Below are 6,000 nucleotides of genomic sequence, written 5' to 3'. Positions count from 1 at the left end.
CACCTGTGCAAGGTGAGGATCTAGTATGGCAGTGGACTTCTTTCATCTCACAGGCAGGAAGCAGTGGGTAGCACTCTGGCACCAGGGAATAAAGGGATACCTTAAGTCCCCTCTATTCCCTCGGGCCTGTGTGCCGGATGGGCCACAATCCAATCCACGAAAGCAAGTTACCATGCATACAGAATAGTCACTATCCAAAGTTACATATCAAGATCTACTTTAAGACAGCCACAAAGCCTAGCCGAGCTACAGAGGTCCTGGGGGCTCTGTGCTGTGGATGCACCTTGGACCAGGGCCTGTCCCTTTGGAAGAACATATAGTTAACATTATAACAGAGATAAAGTTATTAGTATTATTTACAATTTGTATTACAGTAGCACCTGGAGATCAGGGCCCCATTGAGAGGGGCACTGTACAAGCTCATAGAAAGAGACAAACTCATAGAAAGAGACAACTACTGCCCCAAAGAGTTTATAATCTACAGACTGATAAGGAGCACAGTTATCACCATGTTATCAGATGAAGAGCTGAGGCACAGAGAGATTAAGTGACCTGCTAAAGAGCCTGAACCCAGAACTCCCAACTCCCAGTCCGGCCTTAAGCACAGACCATCCTTCCTCTCTAAAACCCATGTGTTTGCAGCTATTTATACATTTTCCTAATGACCATCTGGCCTGTGATATGAAGCCTACTAGCACTGCAATTTATTATTTCCACTATGTTTTCATGCTGGAAAAATGCCATATAAAACTGTGAACAAAGTTAGGACAAGCTCTTCAGCTGGTGTAAACTGACCTACCACCACTGACTTTGGTGGAGCTATGCCAGTTTGTCTAAGACGAAGGCCCAGCCCTTAAAATATCATGTCCTATTTTTACATTTTATAACTGCCAATAAATCATTTAATATGATTTTTTATTTTAATAAAGCTACGTGACTGGACATTTATCAATGGAAGTGTCTGTAGCCTCTGTTTTGCCAGAAGCTGGGAGTGGAAGACAGGAGATGGATCACTTGATGATTGCCTGTTCTGCTCATTCCCTCTGAAGCACTTGGCACTGGTCACTGTCAGAAGACAGGGTACTGGGCTAGATAGACCATTGATCTGACCCAGTATGGCCGTTCTTATGAAGAGAATAACAAAAGTCTTGTGGCTCCTGAATGATGGACATGTTTCCTCCTGTTTGCCAGTGGTACAATATAGGGAGATTGGGGTCAGAAAAAATATGGTCCCTTTTCAATTGCTGCTGCTAAACATTTCATGATGAATCAAGCAAGGGGGCTGCAAGTGAAAATCTGCTGAACTTCCTTTCAGACCATTGCTTTAAAACTTCTGTTTACTCCTTCAGAGCTCCTTCCTCACGCAAAACCCCCCACAGAAACCAGTGCCTGACTGAGGACATCAAGATTTGCCCTACGACTTCATTAAGAGTTTTGCCCAAGTAAGGAGAGCCGAAGAGGCTGTATACAAAGGGTTTTACATTGATCCTGTTAAATTACTATGTGCTAATTCCTTGTGTCTTCCTTTCTAAATGCAGGGAGACGTAAAGATCACTGCAATCTACATTTAATGAAACATCACATCTCATGTGTTTTCTTATTGATTGTATTATTTGTTGGGAATGCTCTGCTCTTGAAATGACAGAAGCTTCTTGTCTTGAACTGCTGTTGTCTACCAAGGACTTTTCAGTTGGGTGCTTTGAGAGTCTGGTTAATTAGTAATTAGGGTCAGAATCACACTATCAGAGGTTTCCTGAACTACCAATGGTGAATCACCATCTGGCATTAAACATTTAGTGGGCACAATGATACTTGCACTGCTCCCTTTTTAAGTGTCAGATTGCCTGATTTTTTTCCAAAACCAAAGGTTAGTGCAAGACTTTTAAGAGCAAAATGTCACTGGATGAACAATTATTAAAACAGGGAGGAAAAAAACTATTAACTGAATCAACTTCCTGTGAACCAAACAGATTTTTTTTGTTTGTTTTTTTACACAATGTTACAGACAAACACAACCATCATAAAAAAAATGACAGGAGTGTGGGGTTTTTTGAGAGGGAGGGGAGAACCAGAAGTCCGCAATATGCCCATTAAGATCTCAGTTCAGAAAAGCAGTAAGCACGTGCTTCAAGTTAAACTTCTGCTTAAGTGATTTCCAAAATAAAGATCATTTAAGCATGTGCTTAAGCACTCTGCCTCCATAGGGGATGCTTTCTAGAATTGGGGCCTAAAATTGCGAAGACAATAATACAGATCCTTTTCATTTACAGTAGTTACGAAAAATATATTATTTTATAAGTAGGTTCATATTAACATGCTGAAATTGTTCTAAGTTTCTGGAACCAGAAATCAGGAGCCTGAGTGGTCTGGCAGACCACAAAACCCATGGGGCCTTAATCCAGAATGGCCAACCCCGCGCATTCAGAAATCGTGAGTCGGACCCTACGAAACTTGAAACTGGCTTTAAAATCAAGGAAGAAGGCTGTATTGTTAAAAAAAACTGACCTGGTTTAAAGGGGAAGTGAAAGCAACTATAAAAAATCCAATGACTGGAAGTTGAAGCTAGATAAATTCAGACTGAAAATAAGGCATACATTTTTAACAGTGAGAGTAATTAACCACTGGAACAATTTTCCAAGAGTTATGGTGGATTTTCCACCGCTTGCAATTTTTAAAGTCAAGATTGGATGTTTTTCTAAAAGGTAGGCTCTTGGAATTATTTTGGGGGCAATTCTATGGCTTCTGCTATGCAGGTCAGACTAGATTTTCACAATGGTCCCTTCTGGCCTTGGAATCTATGAATAATGATTTTTTTAAAAAATAATAAATTTGGGTTCTTTTTATTTGCCTTCTGGTTTGTGGGCCCTCAGGATGCATTCAGATAATATTTTAAAGCTTGTCTCCACAACCATGAGGTCTGGATACTTCTTTTTTATTGCAAGACAGCAGAGATTCTCATGTAATCCCTTGATTCCAGGAGCTGGGATTTTAAGAAAAAAAAACAACCCTTGTCAGATTTAGCAACACTGCTAGTGACAAGGCTGCATGCACACCACTAGAGTCAGCCTGAACAGTGACTTTAGGAATACGATCAAGACAACAGGAAAGGTCGTCTTTTTCATGCATGGTTGGAGGTTTACTAAGAAAGCTGCTGAAATGAAATCCCTCATTCAAAATAGCAGGCCCGCCGACAGCAATTCTGGGCCCCAGGGCAGAACAGTCAATGGGCCCCCTAGAAAGGGATCGCCGCCTCTGGTATCACCCCACACATGCCTAAGAGCCTTGTGGCCCGCCTGGGCGATTTAAAAGGGCTCCTGGCCACCACCACTACCACAGCCGCTGTGGTGGCTGGGGGGCCTGGGGCCCTTTTAAATTGTCCAGGCCCCAGGGCAATTGTCCCCCAACCCCTGTCAGCGAGCCTGCAAGATAGAATCAAAGACCTTGCTCTCTGATCTGGGGAAAGGGAAAATGCAACAAATATTACAGTGGGGACTGGAAAGTTTGCTAAGCACTCAGGAGTTAGGTGTGTCAGGAGAGAAGACAGCACATTGATTAGATTCATGAGCATTCATCTTACTTTCAGCCATTTCAGGCTTCTGGAACTAGCTACAAAACCAATGAGGACTCCGGTGGCACCTTAAAGACTAACTGATTTATTTGTGCATAAGCTTTCGTGGGTAAAAAACCCCTTCTTCAGATGCAAAGGATGGAGCATTAAAGAGACAGTATTTGTTTGTTTCATTTTCACTTTCTTTGCTAGAACCTGATGCTTACAAGCTCAGCTCCTCCACCCTTGTACAGATCTGAACTTTTGCAAAAGATCTAATTTAAAGACCAAGAGCATGCCTTTGCAAAGTGAAATATACTGAAAAGCTTGCACTGAGATTCTTGGTCGAAGGCTATTTAAATAAACTTGTAAAAGTCTGTACGTTGACTCTGTCAATGAAGCTTGTAACCATTAAACATTCACACTGATGTCCCATCCCATCGGGCTTTTGAGGACTTTTCCCAAGTAGATTTTATTGTAAGTATATCTTGTCAGAGCTATGAAATGAAATATCACCATCTTCCATTTATGAGCTGATCATTAGTAATGGACTCATCATAATCATCGAATCTTTTTTTCCCTTCATATTATCCAATCATGGAATGCAGTAGCACAATAAACAGGCTTTATCCTTTATTTCATTCAATATAGTAAGTATTCTGACTAGCCTTTACTTAGAATCTGATTTCTCACAAAGGAGCATTTGCAAGGTGAAAGATGGATATTCTGAGAGATATTTTACTTGTCATCAGTTTTGTGTGCTTATATCTCAGACTGAGATACCCTCTGACAGATAAGCTCAGTCGTCAGAGGAAAAGAATAGCAATGCCTTTCTCAAAGGCTAGCCCACACTGCTCCCGTGTGGCTTCTAGGGAGAAACAAAAAGAATGGGGTCGAGACTACAGTGTTCGATAAAGCAGTGTCTGGTCCCTCACTTAGATAAATCGGGGACTGGGCCTTTATTTCTTGTATACTGAGCACCCTCCTTGCACTTAAAATAATAATGAAAATGGTGAAGTTCAGGAAAAGATTTTATCTGACATTACCTATGTGTCATAGCAGAACTCCCAAACTGTCCAGGCATTCTATCAGTAAACACCTAGCAATTAATACATGTGAAACTGCTGCTATAGTAGGTTAAGTGAATTCTGTGCCATTTACTATGTGTAGATCTTTTCGAAGACACCTTAAAAAGTTCTGTCTGCTTTATATGGACATGATTGTCCACCTGAACAATACAGATCTCCACTGCAGGGGGTGTGCCCAGATGTACTTACACAAACTTTCAGTTGTGCAGCATGCAGGGCACTGGTTTTCAACCTGCCTACTGACTTTTCACACCAGCAATGGCTGCATGATTCTTGTATGAATGTAGGTCCTGATCCTGGAAACACTACTCGGAGTAGTACTTGCTGCTGTGAGGAGACCCAACTAAATCAGTGAAAATATTCAGAAGCAAGCACTATACACTGGATTGGGACCATCATTTGTAATTCACTTAATTTATAATGCACTTTTGAGTCAATTGAGATGACAGACACTATAAAATTATAAGCTATTATTGAATAATGGGCTTTAATTCAGAGTAAAATGGAAAAGTGACTGGAAAAAATAATTGTATACTATCTGTATATTTGATAGAATTGCTCTTTGCATCTCTAATAAGACTAATAGAATTTCCAGTAAATATCCAACGCATAACTCTTCAGAGTTCTGTACAGGAAATTTTATTTTAATACACTGAATTAACCTCAGACTGACATTTAAACTGTGATGTCTCATGCTCCTAAGAGTAATTTATTCTCTTTAAAGCAAATTTGCAAATCAATTCAATGAGTTTTTAGGAGGAGGCAAAAACAGCTGCGATGTACAGCTCAGATGCTTTTGTGCTTCATTCCCCCCTTCCCCCCGCCCCAAAAAAACCTTTATTTCTTAACCTGAAATGTTGAGGCTATTTGTCCTTAACATATCACTTTTTAGATATGGAAAAGACATCTAAGTAAGCAATATAGAAACATGGTCATAGACCCCTTAGTAAGAAGGCTTCTTTGGAAAATCTAACAGACTGACAGCTTGTATCAATAAAGCAGACTGGTTCAGTGTGGGGAGAAGGGAAGAGATGTGCACAAGTACTACCTTGACTGAAGGGAGAACAGGTATCCCGGGGGTTGCTACTGGAGTATCAGCAAGAAGGAAATTGATCATCTGAGAGTGTTTGCAGGCTGCAGCTCTCATATCTACCATTTAAAAGAGGATATTCAGGTATTGGAAGGACTTTATGAAAGTAAAAATGGCATCCTAGTGAGGAGTAAACTAGGGGGATCAGCCAATGCAGCACATAGCTTACTTTTAAAGTGTCCCAGGTCATAAAACACTTAAAATATATATTTAACCATCCAGATTTAGCGGATAGAGCAGAATGAATACAGACTTAAAAATGCAAATGGTTCTTA

General features: G+C 40.5%; 1 long non-coding RNA gene across 1 annotated transcript in view; it reads left to right on the top strand.

Moving 5' to 3' along the window:
- The first annotated feature begins 2,332 nt into the window (after positions 1-2,332).
- The window catches only part of LOC117874278, a 29,316-nt gene continuing 25,648 nt past the window's right edge, over positions 2,333-6,000 (top strand). The window contains exon 1 of the long non-coding RNA XR_004644931.1: positions 2,333-2,430. This is a non-coding gene — a long non-coding RNA (uncharacterized LOC117874278). The remainder of the gene's footprint in view (positions 2,431-6,000) is intronic.

Source organism: Trachemys scripta, chromosome 3, assembly GCF_013100865.1.
Source record: "Trachemys scripta elegans isolate TJP31775 chromosome 3, CAS_Tse_1.0, whole genome shotgun sequence".
Lineage (NCBI taxonomy): Eukaryota > Metazoa > Chordata > Testudines > Emydidae > Trachemys > Trachemys scripta.
The sequence above is the reverse complement of the archived record's forward strand: the minus strand, read 5'-3'. Positions and strand labels throughout refer to the sequence as shown.